We start from the raw sequence: 21,703 nt of genomic DNA, 5'->3' as shown, positions 1-21,703 counted from the left end.
ACCTCCCGCTGTAGTACAAACTGCATTCCATGCCTCGATGTTTCCCTTCTTAACTCGTATCAGTATCGCAGGGTTCTCCATACTAGGGCAGCACCTTAGCACGGAACGAAAATGGGAATAATCTTGCCTGTGCCTCAAGCGCAGCTGATATATCAATTAGATGAAATTATATGTTTCAGAGACATATTGTCTCAACCCTATCTGATTAATATATCACCTACCCATAGGTTCAAGGCTTGGTTATCCCCATTTCGTTCAATGCTAGGGTGCTATTTCAGTACTGGAGACTCTACAATACTGATACGGGTGAAGAAGGGGAACATCAAGATGGGTCGTAGCGTGCAGTTTGAATTAGGAAGGGAGGCGTACTAGAGTAACCCGTGCAGGCGTATTCGTGACAGGCCCAGGGTGGCACGGTGGGCAGCGCATCTGCATAGTGAGCAAAATAGCCAGGCTGGAACTCGGAACTTCGTCCAAATTTTAATTCATTGCTTCGTCTTCTATTCATTATCATATAGTCCAATGACATTCATAAGAAACTCCCGAAATGCGTTAAAAATGCTAGGATGAAAAAAAAAAAAACAACGCATTAGCGTACAGTACGACACGAACCTTCTTCCTTCGACTTTCACGTAATCCTCTGCCTTAACCACAATGTCACGCCAAGACATGGAACGTTCAGCTACAATGTTCATCTTAATATCATTGCAGGGCTTTTAGCGCCAATGATTCATTAATAGATATTTAACTATAAGGAACCACACCAAGGGTGAGGTGTTTGTGATAATCTCCAATGCGGTGGCATACTGATACTTACAGTACAAAAACAGTGAAAGACGACGGGATCAATATCGCGTCTATTGCATAGAGTGACGCGTCATTTTGACTCTAACATTTCTTTCTGTGCATTTCAGTTACAGCAATTTTGACGTTGCAGTTGAAAGTACCTACTGAAAAAAAAAGCATAACCCATCCTAGCAGTTTCCCAGAGTCTTGTGAATTTCCTGGAAACCTTAAGTTCGTGACCATTGAGCTCAATGTTTACAGTGTGACTGTGTGTGTGTGTGTGTGTGTGTGTGTGTGTGTGTGTGTGTGTGTGTTGGTGTGAGATCACCTGGGGAGGGGGTTCTCGTTTTAGATTTTCTCTCTGCCCCCCCCCCCCCCCCACCCAAAAATCTCATCTGTCTTTCTCCCTCCCTCCCCCATCCATCGACTCACCCACCCACCCACTCGCGCGCACACACACACACACACACACGCACACACACACACACACACACACACACACACACACACACACACATCCAATCTCTCTCTCTCTCTCTCGGCCAGGGGTGAGGGATACGTTGAAAGGTTAGCTCCAATCACAATATGCACGGAAAACAAATCAATAAACGTCTTATAAAAACTTTGCTGGATTCAGAACACATGTAACTGCAGTAGGTAGTGGTCGATTCTGAAGTTTTACAAAAGTGAGGTTAATTGGAGAAAAACACCTATGTAGAGTAAAAAAAAAGTGGATTCAAAAACGATGAAGAAGTTCCAAAAGTCATTGTGCAACCAAATTTTGTTTGACGTCCGTCTCCGCTAACAACGAAGGAAACGCAAGCGTTTGCAGAATATTTAAATAAGAGACAAAACATGATGAGAAAGTTTGTAAAGCAGTACCATTTTTAATCTATAAATACCAAAATGTGGAGACATATTATATATCCAATTCACCAGAATGATTGAAGAAAATGCTCTATAAAAAGATGCGTAACTCATCTGATGATAAAATACTCTTAATTGTAGTGCTCTTAAGACTAAGTTCCTACTAATAATTGACGTTGCAGTTTATTTGTAAGTTTCTTTTTTTGTTTAATTTCAGACGCACAACAGTGTAACAGGAGGAGAGGTTGCGGTCATTGGCGTATCTGAAGGGTTAAACAGTAAATCGCGAATTAAAGCTCGACAGAAACGTGCTGAAACGTGGTAAGAAAACGTATTTCAACGTGTGGTGTGCGTACTGTAAGACCTTCGGTACACACACCATCAGGTTATTTGACTTGTCGCTCTAACGAAGTAGGCGAGTGTCAGCAATATGTCTCGTGGTCTTATCGTGGCGTGTTTATCTTCTGCCGTTAGGTCAGACGATAGAAATGCCACTTGCACGCTTAGAGTAGCAGATTGACGGTGACCAACTTTAAACAGAACTTGATTAATTTTCACACACATTTATTAAAATAACAACAAGCATAAAAATTACTTAACTTGATTCTGGATGCATTTACAATTGACAATCTGAAGTTCCTTTGATCTTGGTACGTTAATCTTATTCTCACATATCTCTGATACTTGACAAAGTGTCTATACATTTATCTTCATGGCTATGTACAGGAATATGGTAATCTTATTAGGCGCAGACTGAAACTTGACTATAGACTGGTACAGCATAATGCAGACTGGTACAGACTAATGCAGACTGATGCAGACTAACTAATCGGAGGTCTGTACACTCGTTCTAATACCTCGCGCGTTCATGTATCACTGCGCGAGTGTGATCCGGGAGGAGAAAAGGTTCTACGTTAGCAGCAATGTCATTGGCTGCGTTACATATTAATACGCGGATCGGCGGAAGCAGAATTTGGTCTTTATGGCAGCGCCATCTCGTAATGTGGAGACGGACGAGCGCTGCGCCTGCGCTGTTGTGCTTACAAGGGAACCTGCCCATCGCACCCCCCTCGGATTTAGTTATAAGTTGACAGAGTGGATAGGCCTTGAAAAACTGAACACAGATTAATCGAGAAAACAGGAAGAAGTTGTGTGGAACTATGAAAATAATAAGCAAAATATACAAACTAAGTAGTCCATGTTGAAGATAGGCGACATCAAGGATAATAAGAGCTCAGGAGCGCGGTGGTCCCGTGGTTAGCGTGAGCAGCTGCGGAACGAGAAATCATTGGTTTAAGTCTTCCCCAGAGTGAGGAGCTTAATGTTTTATTTTAAGACAGTTATTATCTATCCGCCCGTCCGTCCGATGCGAGGTAACTGCGCCGTAGTATGGGGACGCTACACCTAAACAAACATCGTAACACACGACGTCAGTGAAGAGAGAGTATTCCTGCTAACGAGTCTCCCTGGCTGGCAGTTGACTGTTCGCTACTTTGGACGAGAGTGCATTAAATAGGTGAGATGTATTCCGTGGGCAATATGAATCCAACAAATATAGCTCACGACTTCAATAACAACGTGAATGAATATTTTCCGAACTGTAAGGAATCGGAAACTTCCTCAAGGGATCGAACGATTGTCGAACAATTGTATGATTATATTCTACATTTGTTGATAAACAGTACGTGTGGTGATGGTTATCTGAAAATAAAAAATTAAACCCCTCACTCGAGGGATCTCTCGTTCAGCAGCTGCTCACGCTGACCACGGGACCACCGCGCGCCTGAGCTCACATTCCCCTTGATCTACATCTACATCTACATCTATACTCCGCGAGCCACCTTACGGTGTGTGGCGGAGGGTACTTATTGTACCACTATCTGATCCCCCCTTCCCTGTTCCATTCACGAATTGTGCGTGGGAAGAACGACTGCTTGTAAGTCTCCGTATTTGCTCTAATTTCTCGGATCTTTTCGTTGTGATCATTACGCGAGATATATGTGGGCGGTAGTAATATGTTGCCCATCTCTTCCCGGAATGTGCTCTCTCGTAATTTCGATAATAAACCTCTCCGTATTGCGTAACGCCTTTCTTGAAGTGTCCGCCACTGGAGCTTGTTCAGCATATCCGTAACGCGCTGACTAAATGTCCCCATGACGAATCGCGCTGCTTTTCGCTGGATCATGTCTATCTCTTCTATTAATCCAACCTGGTAAGGGTCCCATACTGATGAGCAATACTCAAGAATCGGACGAACAAGCGTTTTGTAAGCTACTTCTTTCGTCGATGAGTCACATTTTCTTAGAATTCTTCCTATGAATCTCAACCTGGCGCCTGCTTTTCCCACTATTTGTTTTATGTGATCATTCCACTTCAGATCGCTCCGGATAGTAACTCCTAAGTATTTTACGGTCGTTACCGCTTCCAATGATTTACCACCTATGGCATAATCGTACTGGAATGGATTTCTGCCCCTATGTATGCGCATTATATTACATTTATCTACGTTTAGGGAAAGCTGCCAGCTGTCGCACCATGCATTAATCCTCTGCAGGTCCTCCTGGAGTACGTACGAGTCTTCTGATGTTGCTACTTTCTTGTAGACAACCGTGTCATCTGCAAATAGCCTCACGGAGCTACCGATGTTGTCAACTAAGTCATTTATGTATATTGTAAACAATAAAGGTCCTATCACGCTTCCCTGCGGTACTCCCGAAATTACCTCTACATCTTCAGATTTTGAACCGTTAAGAATGACATGTTGTGTTCTTTCTTCTAGGAAATCCTGAATCCAATCACAAACCTGGTCCGATATTCCGTAAGCTCGTATTTTTTTCACTAAACGTAAGTGCGGAACCGTATCAAATGCCTTCCTGAAGTCCAGGAATACGGCATCAATCTGCTCGCCAGTGTCTACGGCACTGTGAATTTCTTGGGCAAATAGGGCGAGCTGAGTTTCACATGATCTCTGTTTGCGGAATCCATGTTGGTTATGATGAAGGAGATTTGTATTATCTAAGAACGTCATAATACGAGAACACAAAACATGTTCCATTATTCTACAACAGATTGACGTAAGCGAAATAGGCCTATAATTATTCGCATCTGATTTATGACCCTTCTTGAAAATGGGAACGACCTGCGCTTTCTTCCAGTCGCTAGGTACTTTACGTTCTTCCAGCGATCTACGATAAATTGCTGATAGAAAGGGGGCAAGTTCTTTAGCATAAGCACTGTAGAATCTTAAGGGTATCTCGTCTGGTCCGGATGCTTTTCCGCTACTAAGTGATAGCAGTTGTTTTTCAATTCCGATATCGTTTATTTCAATATTTTCCATTTTGGCGTCCGTGCGACGGCTGAAGTCAGGGACCGTGTTACGATTTTCCGCAGTGAAACAGTTTCGGAACACTGAATTCAGTATTTCTGCCTTTCTTCGGTCGTCCTCTGTTTCGGTGCCATCGTGGTCAACGAGTGACTGAATAGGGGATTTAGATCCGCTTACCGATTTTACATATGACCAAAACTTTTTAGGGTTCTTGTTTAGATTGTTTGCCAATGTTTTATGTTCGAATTCGTTGAATGCTTCTCTCATTGCTCTCTTTACGCTCTTTTTCGCTTCGTTCAGCTTTTCCTTATCAGCTATGACTCGACTACTCTTAAACCTATGATGAAGCTTTCTTTGTTTCCGTAGTACCTTTCGTACATGATTGTTATACCACGGTGGATCTTTCCCCTCGCTTTGGACCTTAGTTGGTACGAACTTATCTAAGGCGTACTGGACGATGTTTCTGAATTTTTTCCATTTTTGTTCCACATCCTCTTCCTCAGAAATGAACGTTTGATGGTGGTCACTCAGATATTCTGCGATTTGTGCCCTATCACTCTTGTTAAGCAAATATATTTTCCTTCCTTTCTTGGCATTTCTTATTACACTTGTAGTCATTGATGCAACCACTGACTTATGATCACTGATACCCTCTTCTACATTCACGGAGTCGAAAAGTTCCGGTCTATTTGTTGCTATGAGGTCTAAAACGTTAGCTTCACGAGTTGGTTCTCTAACTATCTGCTCGAAGTAATTCTCGGACAAGGCAGTCAGGATAATGTCACAAGAGTCTCTGTCCCTGGCTCCAGTTCTGATTGTGTGACTATCCCATTCTATACCTGGTAGATTGAAGTCTCCCCCTATTACAATAGTATGATCACGAAACTTCTTCACGACGTTCTGCAGGTTCTCTCTGAGGCGCTCAACTACTACGGTTGCTGATGCAGGTGGTCTATAGAAGCATCCGACTATCATATCTGACCCACCTTTGATACTTAACTTAACCCAGATTATTTCACATTCGCATTCGCTAATAACTTCACTGGATATTATTGAATTCTTTACTGCTATAAATACTCCTCCACCATTGGCGTTTATCCTATCCTTGCGGTATATATTCCATTCTGTGTCTAGGATTTCGTTACTGTTCACTTCCGGTTTTAACCAACTTTCCGTTCCTAATACTATATGCGCACTATTTCCTTCAATAAGAGATACTAATTCAGGAACCTTGCCCTGGATACTCCTGCAGTTTACCAATATTACGTTAACTTTTCCTGTTTTTGGTCTCTGAGGACGGACGTTCTTTATCAACGATGATAATGTCCTCTCTGGTAAGCCGTCAGGTATTTTATCGTTTCGCCCAAGGGGGGGTCCCTCTAACCTAAAAAACCCCCGTGTGCACGCCACACGTACTCTGCTACCCTAGTAGCTGCTTCCGGTGTGTAGTGCACGCCTGACCTGTCTAGGGGGGCCCTACAGTTTCAATAACGGAGGTCGATGAATTTGCAACCATTATAGTCGCAGAGTCGTCTGAGCCTCTGGTTTAGACCCTCCACACGGCTCCAAACCAGAGGACCGCGATCGACTCTGGGCACTATGCTGCAGATATTAAGCTCAGCTTGCACTCCGCGTGCGATGTTGGTTGTCTTCACCAAATCAGCCAGCCGCCGGAAGGAACCAAGGATGGCCTCAGAACCCAAGCGGCAGGCGTCATTCGTTCCGACATGTGCTACTATCTGCAGCCGGTCACACCCAGTGCGTTCAATAGCTGCCGGAAGGGCCTCCTCCACATTACGGACGAGACCCCCCGTCAAGCACACCGAGTGCACACTGGCATTCTTCCCCGACCTACCCGCTATTTTCCTAAGGGGCTCCATAACCCGCCTAACGTTGGAGCTCCCTATAACTAATAGGCCCGCCCTCTGTGACTGTCGGGACCTTGCCGGAGAATCGGCCACTGGCCCAACAGGAGAGGCATCCTGTGGTGGCTCGGAAACGATGTCATCACCACTAGGAAGCACCCCGTATCTGTTGGAAAGGGGTAAGGCAGCTGCCACGCGGCCAGATCCCACCTTCGCCTTTCGGCCAGGCACGCGCGAGCCCACCACTGTCCGCCATTCACCCTGGAGTGATGGCTGACCGGTAAGATGCTCACTGCCGGAAGACGCAGCGACATCAGGGGTTCCATGTGATTCCAAGGCCACCGAAGTAGGCATAGGTCTCACCACAGTTGCCCCAACGCCACTACGAGCCGACGCCTGCGCCTCGAGCTCGATGAGCCTAACAGACAAAGCCTCCACCTGCCCCCGAAGAGTGGCCAATTCTCCTTGCGTCCGCTCACAACAACCACAGTCCCTACACATGACTATGTTTACCCTACTCTATACGGTGACAAATTCCCAAGATAATCTTCTGATGAGCTACTCTGATAATCAAGAAACACTCACTGAAATACGAGACGCGAAAACTACGCTAGGTTTTCCCAGAAAAACTATTTAAAAGCTAAGCGCAGCAAATAAGTACAAAAACGCTTTATACAAACAGTACTCGCTGCTGCTGGTGCTCTCGCTCTGGCTGTCACAAGACAACTGCTGATTCAAGTGACTAGTGGCTAACGGCCGCGAAACAAACAAAAGACGGTTTTAGGGCGCTTTCTGTTCTAAACGATCAAGAAAACACTAAGAAATCTAACACGAAAACTACGTAAAGTTTTATCAAGAACTGTTAGTTACTATGCAGAGCAGATAAACACAAATAGAATCCCTTCCTTAGTGGAAGGTCGTAAACAAAATGCAAAATAAACGCTTTATACAAACAGTACTTGCTGCTGCTGGTGCTCTCGCTCTGGCTGTCACAAGACAAGATGTTGCCTATCTTCAACATGGACTACTCAGTTTGTATATTTTGCTTATTTTTTTCACAGTTCCAGACAACTTCTTCCTGTTTTCTCGATTGATCTGTGTTCAGTTTTTCAAGGCCTATCCACTGTGCCAACTTATTACTAAATGTGAGGGGGTTGCGATGGGGAGTTTCCCTTGTTAGCGGGGCGCGCTCTAGTGGGAACGTTGTGTACGCGCTGACTACCTGGAACTATGTGCACAACACAACGTCACATTAAAATTACCTGAGAGAACGGAAAACAGAATCGCAATAAACAGCTTGATTATTATAAACCCTAATTCAAAAGAATAGCTCTCCTGCTTTGAAAGCATTTTCGTTGTTCAATTATTTCACATAGCAGTGGGGGGATATATCAACTAAGTGTTTAGATGAGTTTCTTTGTACCGAACGAACAGGCAAAAAATGGAGCTAATAAAGGCGTGTGAAAACAGGGCAGAGTCGTCGAGCAGGTTCTCGTAAGGCACATATTTCTGCAGTCAGTGTTAAGAGACGCTTGAGAATGTGTATAGAGCGACATCACTAGACAGTGGATAACTGAAAATGAGTGATTTTCAGTGCTAAATCACGCTATACCACATGTCAATCATCTGGAAGGGTCCTGAGAACACCTGGATAATGGTACCTACAATCACGTGTCGTGAGTGACAACAGTAAAGTACGGGAGGAGATGGTGTTGCGGTATGTGGGTGTTTTCACTAATGCTCGATAGGATTTAAGTGGGGGAACGTGCAGGCCAGTCCATTCGCCAGATATCCCCTCGTTCCAAGTGCTCCTTCACCTGCGGTGCAATCTCGGCCGTAGAAACCAAGTCATGGCCGATTGCACCCCATAAAATACGCACTTGACGAAGGAGTACAGAGTCACAACAACATTTACAAGGTGAGTGTATCGTGTTCAGAGATCTGCAGGACCGTACCCCTCTCCCTCCCCCCACCCCACCCCAACCAACCCAGCATTATGCCTCCCCACGCCATAATATTGGTGTGTGCATTACGAGTAGAGTTCATAGAGTATTTTTTTATAATTAACCCAGAAACATAGGGAAAACGATCAGAGGAGATTCCTACCCCAGCGAGAGGGGTCTGATCTTCGCTAAGATGGGCAGAAGAATATCTGCCCCTTGGGCATAAATAAAATTTCTGACAAGCGGTGCGTTTCATCTTACAGCCACGTGAATTTGGGTTGGTCTAATTTTCCTGTGGCGCAGTATAGGACAGGCGGGGCGTGGTTGCCGGAAGCCCGGGGTGTGGCGCGCGCCGCGGCGAAAGCTGCGACAAAGGCCAATCAACAGGTCGCCCCGCAAATTTCTCCGTTTAGCGCCTACTGGGCGGCGGCGTCGCGAAAAAAAAGAGAGGAAGAGGGAGAGAGAGACAGAGAAAAAACGAGCGCCAGGGAAACAATCCGCGGCCCTGCCCGGAATAATGGCGCCGTTCTGCAAACGGCGGCTGGAGAAAGCTCCGGAGCTGGAGCGGCCGCTAAGCGATGCAAAGTGGCGACCGCGCCAGGACACGCCCCGAGCCGTGGCGGAACAGCTGGGGGCTGACGGCTTGCGAAACCTGCCCACACGTATCACTGTCGCTCCCATAGCAAGACTTCAGAAAAAACAAACACGCGTTCATAGGATTTGTCGACATGGAAAAAGTGTCAGACAAAGAGAAATGGTGCAAAATGTTCGAAATACTGAGATGAGCTGGTGTGATTCTAAATCTGACTGTAAGTTACACCTATTTTGCATTGGGTCAGATGAGTGGTGACCTATAAGTCTTTGTTCTTTTGTGAAATTATAACTGTAACCTTTCACTTGTGAAGTTCTAACTTTATCTAATGTTGTAAAAAAATGAAAATGTAATTCTGTGCTAAGCTACATAGCCAGTTTGCTATATAATAGATGTCATTTGGTCAAATTTTGACAGTTTTACGTATGTATGCATACAGAAAGCCTTGTAAACATTTTTATATGCTAGTTTCATGAGAGCATTTTTATAAGTAAGATAGGTTCTGTGCCTGTGTGTGAGCGAGCAATTTTTTTAATGTTTCTTTACGCTGAAAATCACTTTCAACGATTGTTTCTTAAAAATTTGTATGTAATACTTGCATTGGCCACGAATGTGTGTGGTGTTCTTTAAATGCCCATCAGCACAGTTACGTCACCTAGCATGATGAAGCCCTCCACGAAGCACACAGAGTGAACTGGCCATCGCTTGTACGGTGCTACAATGGTTAGGATCAAACTGTGCAACTAATGGTGCTACCTGTTACTCTAAATGTAATGACGGTATTTGGCGTCAAAATTAAAGTCTTATTTATTTGTATTTAACATTGTATACATTTCTATACCAAAAAGTGTATTGTCCTCGAATATTGTTCGTTTAGAACTAACTTTTGTAACAAATTTGCGTTTTTGTAAAATCTGTAACATTACGTTTTGTCTGTTAAAGGTGTTGGATTAAACCTGAAATGCATCATGACAGTTAGTAAATAGAGTTCAGAGAAAACTAGCGACTGTTTTTAAGCAACCACACAGCCATTCTAAACTGTTTCCAGTAATGATAAGTTGGAGTAAACTATAGGGAATGCGAATAATATACAATGTGAACAAGACCCACAAGTTTTAAGTGATAATGGAAGATCAAGAACGAAATGCTGAGATTGGAAAGGGTATAAAACAATAATTTACTCATTCGCCCCTTTAGTTGAGTCTATAGAACGAAGACGTAATGACAGAATTAAAGGAAAATCAAGAGTGGGATTAATTTTCAGAGTATAATGATGTCGATAATAAGATTCATTGATCACACGGCTAACCTCAGTGATAATTAGGGCCGGCCGGAGTGGCCGGCGGTTCTAGGCGCTACAGTCTGGAGCCGAGCGACCACTACGGTCACAGGTTCGAATCCTGCCTCGGGCATGGATGTGTGTGATGTCCTTAGGTTAGTTAGATTTAATTAGCTCTAAGTTCTAGGCGACTGATGACCTCAGAAGTCAAGTCACATAGTGCTCAGAGCCATTTGAACCATTTGATAATTAGGATGAATTCCAGGACGCATTGAATAGAATTAACAGACTAAGGAGAACAGAATATGATTTAAGAATAAACAGAAGAAGGAATAGCAGAAATGAGATTATCGATAAACTTAACATGAAAATTGGGTACTTCGAACGAAGGAATTCTGCTACCTTGGAAGCAAAATAACACGAGACAGACGAAACAGGAAGGATGATAAAAACAAATTACCAAAAGCAAAGAGGGAATTCCTGAGAAAGAGGAGTCTATTAATATCAAACATAGGCTATTAATGGGAAAAAATCTGATAATATATGTCTGGGGCCGCTGCAGTCTGGAACCGCGAGACCGCTACGGTCGCAGGTTCGAATCCTGCCTCGGGCATGGATGTGTGTGACGTCCTTAGGTTAGTTAGGTTTAACTAGTTCTAAGTTCTAGGGGACTAATGACCTCAGCAGTTGAGTCCCATAAAAAAAAAAAAAAAAAAAAAAAAAAAAAAAAAAATGTCTGGGGCAGCATTGCACGGTAGAAAAGAAATCCGCTAAATTTCGATTACGCGATAAGTTACACAAATCTTAAGCCTGTAAATTAAACTAAATACTTAGGGATTACAATTACAAATAACCTAAATTGGAACGATCACATAGATAATGTTGTGGGTAGAGCAAAGCAAAGACTGCGATTCATCGGCAGAACTCTTAAAGATGCAACAAGTCTATAAAGAGACTGCTATGCGGTGTGGCATCCGCATGAAGTGGGACTGACGGATGACATCGAAAAAGTTCAAAGAAGGGCAGCTCTTTTTGTACGATCGCAAAATAGGGGAGATAGTGCCATAGACATGATATGTGAACCGGAGAGGCAATCATTACAAAAAAAAAGGCGTTTTTCGTCGCGACGGGATCTTCTCATGAAATTTCAATCACCAGTTTTCTCCTCCGATGGCGAAAAAATTCTGTTGGCGCCCACCTACATAGGGAAAAATGATCAGCACAATAAAATAAGAGAAATCAGGGCTCGCACAAAAAAATTAAGTGTTCGTTTTTCCCGCGCGCCGTTCGAGGGAACGGTAGAGAAACAGTTTGAAAGTGGTTCGTTGAACCCTCTGCCAGGCACTTGATTGTGAATAGCAGAGTAATCACGTAGATGTGGTGAATCACGGAATGCAGGGAAATATGAAAACAAGAGATTCGAAACGTTTCAGGTGTGCTGCTGTACAAGGGTGTCACAAATTAGCTGGACTGACCAGGTGAAGTATAAGACGGCTCTCCGCGGAATCGGTTATTTAAGGAGGAGAACAGAAAGTATAACCAAATGAAGGCACCTGTCGAGGGTAAAAACTGAAGGCTACTTGTAGATCAGAGAGTGTAATATACCCAACAAATAAGTGGGGACGTAACGTGCAAGTGCGACTGTGAAATGAAGAGGTGGCACAAGAGAGAAATTCGCAGCTGGCCCTATCGAACCAGTCAGAGGACTTGTGAGTGCAAAAAATGAAATAATACAAAAATTGTGTGGGTGCCCAAATGTGGAGCGAGGTTGGCGAGCAATAGGGGACTCGAGACACCTTCACAGATTCCTAGACATCATTATAATCAAGCTTTTAATAAGGCTATGAGTATTGTAATGCACTCTTCTAACAAGAATATTACTCAGTCAAATTCACAACAAAACTAAAGCCACTTTAGCTGAAGACCGATTTTGTTTCCAGGGAGGCAAATGCACAAGAGCAGCCATCCTCTGCCTTCACCGTATTACTTTGGTACAAATGGCTCTGAGCACTATGGGACTTAACTGCTGAGGTCATCAGCCCCCTAGAACTTAGAACTACTCAAACCTAACAAGCCTAAGGACATCACACACATCCATGTCCTAGGCAGGATTCGAACCTGAGACCGTAGCAGTCGTGCGGTTCCGGACTGCTGTGCCTAGAACCTTTCGGCCACCGGGCCGGTGTATCAAGTTCAAATTTACCGGGTGATCAAAAAAGTATAAACATGAAAACTGAATAAATCACGGAATAATGTAGATAGAGAGGTACAAATTGACACACATGCTTGGAATGACATGGGGTTTTATTAGAAACAAAAAAATACAAAAGTTCAAAAATGTCCGACAGATGGCGCTTAATCTGATCAGAATAGCAATAATTAGCATAACAAAGTAATCAAAGCAAAGATGATGTTCTTTACAGGAAATGTTCAATTTGTCCTCCATCATTCCTCAACGATAGCTGTAGTCGAGGAATAAAGTTGTGAACAGCATTGTAAAGCATGTCCGGAGTTACGGTGAGGCATTGGCGTCGGATGTTGTCTTTCAGCATCCCTAGAGATGTCGGTCGATCACGATACACTTGCGACTTCAGGTAACCCCAAAGCCAATATTCGCACGGACTGAGGTCTGGGGACCTGGGAGGCCAAGCATAACGAAAGTGGCGGCTGAGCACACGATCACCACCAAACGACCCTCACAAGAGATCTTTCACGCGTCTAGCAATATAGGGTGGAGCGCCATCCTGCATAAACATCGTACGGTCCAGCAGGTGTTTATCAGCCAGGCTGGGGATGATGCGATTCTGTAACATATCGGCGTACCTCTCACCCATCACGGTAGCAGTGACTGACGTTTTACTGTCCAGCGCCATCTGTCGGACATTTTGTGAACTTTGATTTTTTTTTTTTTTTTTTTTTTTGTTCTAATAAAACCCTATGCCATTCCAAGCATGTGTGTCAATATTTACTTCTCTGTCTACGTTATTCCGTGGTTTATTAAGTTTTAAGATACGGCCATTCATTTCACATAATTTGATACTCGCAAATTCCCTCAACAAAACCTATAGAATATTTTCCGTCAGCCTAGAATCATGAAAATTGGCATGAAGCACGCTTTCACAGTACAAGTGAAGGAAAAGATTCCGAAATTGTTAACCGACCGGTGTGGCGGAGCGGTTCTAGGCACTTCAGTCTGGAAACGCGCTACCAGTACGGTCGCAGGTTCGAATCCTGCCTGGGGCATGGATGTGTGTGATGTCCTTAGATTGGTTAGGTTTAAGTAGTTCTAAGTTCCAGGGGACTGATTGACCTCAGAAGTTAAGTGCCATAGTGCTCAGAGTCATTTTGAACCGAAATTGTTAATTGTAATTATATCACTTGAAAAACTATTCTCTTTGTCATTTGTTATCCGGCTTCAAACTTAAACGTTTTTCGAACACCTTGGAAGTATCGAGACCGATATATTGCCAGTATCAATGTCGATAACAAGAAAAAATCGTCGAGCTTCTCATTCCATGGGATTGATGAAATCCCTACAACTAGAATTAAGTTTGTACGGAAGCATTAGAGCGTGAATCCTGCTGGCAGCTGGCCAGTTATTTTAATTTATATCTGCCTAATGAAACTGTGTTTTATTAAGAAAACTATCAATAGACAACTTTTTTTACGTATAAAATGCATGTTTGACCATCAGCTGCTTTTGTTTTGAACCCAAATATCGACCCGTTTCTTTCACAGACCATCTGTCATTACTTAAATAATGGCCACGTCTCATGTGTATAGCATGTCATGAATTCCAGTATACGACACAGGACTTTTAAAAGCAAACGTACTAATAACAAATGGAAAGAGAGCTGTACACATTTTTTTACCTTTTTTCCATGCTTCTAATGCTTACTTATATGTCACCAAGTAAAAGAATTCCTTTCCACCATCTGCTGTTTTCACCAAGTGCGACATAATCGCGTGTACAAACAGTGATCCAACACTGTAAAATGCCTTTTTATTCCAGTCTATCATCACAAATGAATTCTTTAGACGATGACCGGTTTCAATCTGTAATGACCATCCTCAGATCTAAAATATATAAATATATACATCTAGTGAGCAGTGTGTCTTTTAACATAAAACAGCAATATGTATCACAATATACTGTCATACACCAGAGAAATGTACAGATAAAATATGGTATAACGTACCATTTTTACACCATGTCCTAAATTGATACGGCCATAATGGCATCGTCAAAACATATAATCAGCATAGCATCGTCACATAGATTTAAGATATGGTGTAGAATAGGCCACATCGTTCACATAGTGATTATTGCCAACTAACTACTGAGGTACAGTAGCATCCAGAAACCTGTCTGCCTACACCATATTTTACCTGTATATTTCCCTGGTGTATGACAGTATATTGTGATATATGTTGCTGTTTTATGTTAAAAGACACACTGCTCACTAGATGTACAGGGTGTTACAAAAAGGCACGGTTAAACTTTCAGGAAACATTCCTCACACACAAATAAAGAAAAGATGTTAAGTGGATATGTGTCCGGAAACCCTTAATTTCCATGTTAGAGCTCATTTTAGTTTGTTCTTCCACCTACGCTCAATGGAGCACGTTATCATGATTTCATACGGAATACTGCGCTGTGCTGCTAGAACATGTGCCTTTACAAGTACGACACAAGATGTGGTTAATGCACGATGGAGCTCCTGCACATTTCAGTCGAAGTGTTCGTACACTTCTCAACAACAGATTCGGTGACCGATGGATTGGTAGAGGCGAACCAATTCCATGGCCTCCACGCTCTCCTGGGGGCATTTGAAAGCTCTTGTCTACGCAACCCGGGTACCAAATGTAGAGACTCTTCGTGCTCATATTGTGGACGGCTGTGATACAATACGCTATTCTCCAGGGCTGCATCAGCGCATTAGGGATTCCATGTGACGGAGGGTGGATGCATGTATCCTCTCTAACGGAGGACATTTTGAACATTTCCTGTAACAAAGTGTTTGAAGTCACGCTGGTACGTTCCGTTGCTGTGTGTTTCCATTCCATGAATAATGTGATTTCAATACAAGTAATAAAATGAGCTCTAACACAGAAAGTAAGCGTTTCCGGAAACATGTACACATAGCATATTTTCTTTCTTTGTGTGTGAGGAATGTTTCCTGAAAGTTTGGCCTACCTTTCTGTAACACCCTGTACAAACTGTACAAATATATACATCTAGTGAGCAGTGTGTTTTAACATAAAACAGCAATATGTATCACAATATACTGTCATACACCAGGGAAATGTACAGATAAAATATGGGATAGCGTACCTTTTTTACACCATCACCTAAAGTGATACGGCCATAATGGCATCGTCAAAACATATAAATATAATCAGCATAGCATCGTCACATAGATTTAAGATATGGTGTAGAATAGGCCACATCGTCCACGTTGTGATTATTGCCAACTAGCTACTGAAGTACAGTAGCATCCAGAAACCTGTCTGCCTACACCATATTTTACCTGTATATTTCCCTGGTTTATGACAGTATATTGTGATATATATTGCTGTTTTATGTTAAAAGACGCACTACTCACTAGATGTATATATTTATATATTTTAGATCTGAGGATGGTCATTACAGACTGAAACCGGTCATCGTCTAAAGAATTCATTTGTGATCATAGGCTGGAAGAAAAAAGCATCTGCTGTTTTAACAGGTGCATAACATCTGTGCCAGATAAATTCACGACAGTTGCTGCCAGGTCTCAGGAGGATAAGCTGATGTGTCCGGCCAGCAGGGATCGGGGTCCAGTGCGGAGTGTAAACAGGGAGTCGCCAGCGGTCAGCTGTAGGGCTGCTCTGGCTTCGGATGGCTCGGGGTGGGGTGGGTCGCTGACCGCTGGCCGCCCTTTGTGTGGGGCAGAGCTGGACCCACTAAGGGGAAGGGCGACCACCTGAGCTGACCTGCCACCTCCCCAGAGCCACCCCCTGGCGGCGGAGGCGCAGGTAGCGGATAGCGGGGAGCTGCAGATACTCATCTGGCCGGAGGCACCGTGGGAAAGCCGGCGCAGAGCTGGCCCGCCGTCCTCGCTGCTGGCCGGCGCGTTGTGTGGCTTCCACATTAAATGGCGAGTTCCTCCGACAGCGTCAGAGGACGCTGTAGTGCGGCCGGTAATCCTTCCTCAACCGGAGCTTGTGCACCCTCTCTGATGACCTCGTCGTCGACGGGATTCCAATCACCGATTACCCTCCTCTCGATCGAATATCTCTCTACATCAGCATCTACACTGTGCTGTGCTTACTGTAAGACCTTCGGTACACACACCATCAGATTATTTGACTTGTCGCTCTAGCGAAGTAGGTGAGTGTCAGCAATATGTCTCGTGGTCTTATCGTGGCGTGTTTATCTTCTGCCGTTAGGTCAGATGATAGAAATGCCATTTGCACGCTTAGAGTAGCAGATTGACGGTGACCAACTTTAAACAGAACTTGATTAATTTTCACACACATTTATTAAAATATAACAAGCATAAAAATTACTTAACTTTGTTCTGGATGCTATTTACACTTGACAGTCTGGAGTTCCTTTGGTATTGGCACGTTAATCTTATTCTCACATATATCTCTGATACTTGACAAAAGTGTCTATACATTTATCTTCATGGCTATGTACAGGAATATGGTAATCTTATTAGGCGCATACTGAAACTTGACTATAGACTGGTACAGACAATGTAGACCTCGTACAGACCGGTGCAGACAAATGCAGACTGACTAATCGGAGGTCTTTACACTCGTTATAATACCTCGCGCGTTCATGTATCACTGCGCGAGTATGATCCGCGAGGAGAAAAGGTTCTAAGTTAGCAGCAATCTCATTCGCTGCATTACATATTAATACGCGGATCGGCGGAATCACAATTTGGTCCATCTCTTTGGCAGCGTTATCTCGTAGTGCGGAGACGGACGAGCGCTGCGCCTGCGCTGTTGTGCTTAGCGGGGTGCGCTCTAGTGGCAAAGTTGTGTACGGGCTGACTACGCGGAACTATGTACACAATGCTGTGGTCTGGCAAGACAGCCAATCCACTATGAGAGGTAGCCGAAAGGACAAGGTCTTTATAGTAGCAAAAATAGTACGTAGCTTCTGCAATACTTAACTTTAATCCATAATTGGAGAACATCGGTCTGACGGTACATGCATCACATGATAAATAGCAATTGATAATGGCGCCTTGCTAGGTCGTAGCAAATGACGTAGCTGAAGGCTATGCTAACTGTCGTCTCGGCAAATGGGAGCGTAATTTGTCAGTGAAGCATCGCTAGCAAACTCGGTTGTACAACTGGGGCGAGTGCTAAGGAGTCTCTCTAGACTAGACCTTCCGTGTGGCGGCGCTCGGTCTGCAATTCACTGATAGTGGCGACACGCGGGTCCGACGTATACTAACGGACCGCGGCCGGTTTAAAGGCTACCACCTAGCAAGTGTGGTGTCTGGCGGTGACACCACACACAACATACATGATTACTGTGCAATTCACAACCAAGTGCCTAACAGAGCGTTCATCGAACCACCTTGCAGCTGAAACTCTACTGTTCCTCTCTGGAACAGCGCGCGGGAGAAACGAACACTGAAATCTTTGCGTGTGAGCTCTGATTTCTCGTATTTCATTATGATGATAATTTCTCTCTATGTATATGAGGGCCAGTATTCGGAGGAGAAAATAGGAGATCCAAATTTCGTGAGAAGATCCAACCGAAACGAAAAACGCCCTTTCTTTTTTAAAGTGTTTGCCATCTCAATTCGGGTGTCATATCCGTGGCACTCTCTCCAGTATTTCACGACAACGCAAAACATTTTGAACTTGTTAGCGCTTTTCCGATTGCTCCGTCAGTCCTATCTGGTGTGGATCCTACACCGAGCAGTAGTACCGTAAAATGGGGTTCCTTTGTGACAATTTTTAAGGTTTTGCTCGCATTGGCCAGACAGTGTAAATTATGAAGCTTAATAAGTAATACCAAGAAGTTGCTGAAAGCTTCCACAATGTGGCGACACGTTATACAAATAAATATGTTCAACAGAAAACCATTATACTGGATGGGGTAACTTTGTGACAAGCTTTGTTTTTGCATCGAAATGCATGGAAAACAAACATTGACACAAAGTTACAACATCAAATGTTTATTTAAAGCAATATACACAACATTGGTTTATTGTTTGACAACATAAAGAATTTACAAAGGTACCTACTTAATCTAAAAATAAATCTTTAACGTCAAAAAGACCTCGCTTTTCTACTGGTGGTGGAGGCGCTATTTTATACAGAACTTCCTCCGTTGAATAATAAATGCAGTCATCTCGTTCTGGCCAGTTCCAGTAAATTTTTGACCTTTCCATGTCGCATACCAAGTAGCCTTCTGGCTTGACATCAGTCACTCTTCCAGGGAACATTTCACTTTCGAAGTTCACTACCACAAAGTCATCAAGTTTGAATCTGCATTCAGGGGTCTTCTCAGTGGCCCTTTTCGAGTGGTGAACGTTTCTTGTGTCTCGATGTAATTTACCAGTAGACGAAGGTGCGTCTCTGTCTGATGGCTCATCTGATGAGCTTCCGAGTCACTCGGATCTTCATCGGTCCACTTCATGCTTTCGCTCTCATCCGAGGACTCCATCTTAACAGTGACAGAAAGGTAAAATATTTACACTTTAAAACACAGTGGGGTTACTTTGTGACACCGCGAAACTGTCACTAGGAAGCCCCTTAACATGCTGATTTTATGGTTGTATAATTATACTGCTTACATAAACATTACAATTAACATCAAATCACGCCATAACGTAGCCAACATATTAACAATCAGGCGTACATATCTGTTTTCTGCAGTTCTTTCACATGACCGGCTCCAGCACACGAAGTTTACAACAATTCAAACAATGGCTCCAAAGCAGGTGTCAATACGAACGCACTTCCGACGAACAAAGGAAGCGCGGGAGACTCAGCCAGCTGCCGCAAGATAGTGCAGCACTACAGGCAAGCAGCTGGCGCTAATATTTGGTTTCTAGGCATCTTGGACGCAGGGGGAGATTCTAAATAAGCGAAATTGAACGTATGTCACAAAGTAGCCCCTACAGTCACAAAGTAACCCCATTTTACGGTACTCCAGACGAGGACAGACAAGCGTGGTGTAGGCAGTCTCTTCAGTAGACTTGTCGCGTTTTCAAACTACTCAGCCAATAAATCGCAGTCTCTGGTTTGCTATCCCTACAACATTATCGATGTAATCTTCCACTTTAAGTTATTCGTAACTGTAATCCCTAAGTTGGTGCCGGCCGGAGTGGCCGTGCAGTTCTAGGCGCTACAGTCTGGAGCCAAGCGACCGCTCCGGTCGCAGGTTCGAATCCTGCCTCGGGCATGGATGTGTGTGATGTCCTTAGGTTAGTTAGGTTTAATAAGTTCTAAGTTCTAGGCGACTGATGACCTCAGAAGTTAAGTCGCATAGTGCCCAGAGCCACCTAAGTTGGTTCAAATGGCTCCGAGCACTATGGGACTTAACTTCTGAGGACATCAGTCCCCTAAAACTTAGAACTACTTAAACCTAACTAACCTAAGGACACCACACACATCCATGCCCGAGACAGGATTCGAACCTGCGACCGTAGAGGTCGCGCGGTTCCAAACTGTAGCACCTAGAACCGCTCGGCCATCCTGGCCGGCCAATCCCTAAGTATTTAGTTGATTTTAAAGCTTTTCGGTTGGTACGTTTTACCCTGTAACAGAAATTTAGCGGTTTATTTTTAGGACTCATATCGATGACCTCACACTTTTCATTGTTTGTGGTCAAAATGTTCAAATGTTTTTTAAATCTTATGGGACTTAACTGCTAATGTCATCAGTCCCTAAGCTTACACACTACTTAACCTAAATTATCCTAAGGTCAAACACACACACACACCCATGCCCGAGGGAGGACTCGAAGCTCCGCCGGGACCAGCCGCACAGTCCATGACTGCAGTGCCCAAGACCGCTCGGCTAATCCCGCGCGGCTTTCATTGTTTAAATTGCTAGTTTTCGAGCCATAAAACTATCTTGTCTACATCGTTTTCCAATTTGTTCTGATCATTTGATGATTTCATAAGACGGTAAACGGCAGCATCTTCTCGATACAATCTCAGAGCGTTGCTCAGATTGTTTCCTAAAACGTTTATGAACATCAGAAACGGCAGAGCGCGTATAACACTTCCTTGGGGAACGCCGGATATCTTTTATGTTTTACTGGATGATTTTCCGTCGATCACTGAGAGTAAATCACGAATTCAGTCCACAACTGAGACGATACTCCATAGGCACGCAATTTTATTAGGAATCGCTTTCGAGAAATGGTGTCAAAACCCATCTGTAAATCTATAAATATAAAATTAATTCGACATGCGATAGGTCTCATTACTTCGTGAGAATAAAGAGCTTGTTGTGTTTCACAAGAACTATATTTTCTGGATCCGTGTTGGCTGTTCGTCAACAAATCGTTTTCTTCGAGGTAACTCATAATGTTATGTTATGTTAACCGGGGACCTAGAAACGGCGGAGAGGCTCCGTGCCCGCCGCAGCTGCAGTGGTTCACAACCCCACGACGACTACCGCAGTCCACTTCACCCCTCCACCGCCCCACACCCAACCCAAGGTTATTGTGCGGTTCGGCACCGCGGTTCGGCACCCGGTGGACCCCCCCCCCCCCCCCCCCCAGGGAACTTCTCACACCAGACGAGTGTAACCCATATGTTTGCGTGGTAGAGTAATGGTGGTGTAGCGTACGTGGAGAACCTGTTTGCGCAGCAATCGCCGACATAGTGTAGCTGAGGCCGAATAAGGGGAACCAGCCCGCATTTCCCGAGGCAGATGGAAAACCGCCTAAAAACCATCCACAGACTGGCCGGCTCACCGGACCTCGACACAAATACCCCGGACGGATTCGTGCCTGGGATCGGCGCTCCTTCCCACCCGGAATAACTCATAATACCCGAAAACAGGTCTACGTTTCAA

The sequence above is a fragment of the Schistocerca piceifrons genome, chromosome 9 (genome assembly GCF_021461385.2).
Source record: "Schistocerca piceifrons isolate TAMUIC-IGC-003096 chromosome 9, iqSchPice1.1, whole genome shotgun sequence".
NCBI classification, from domain to species: domain Eukaryota; kingdom Metazoa; phylum Arthropoda; class Insecta; order Orthoptera; family Acrididae; genus Schistocerca; species Schistocerca piceifrons.
This window is presented reverse-complemented; position numbering follows the sequence as displayed.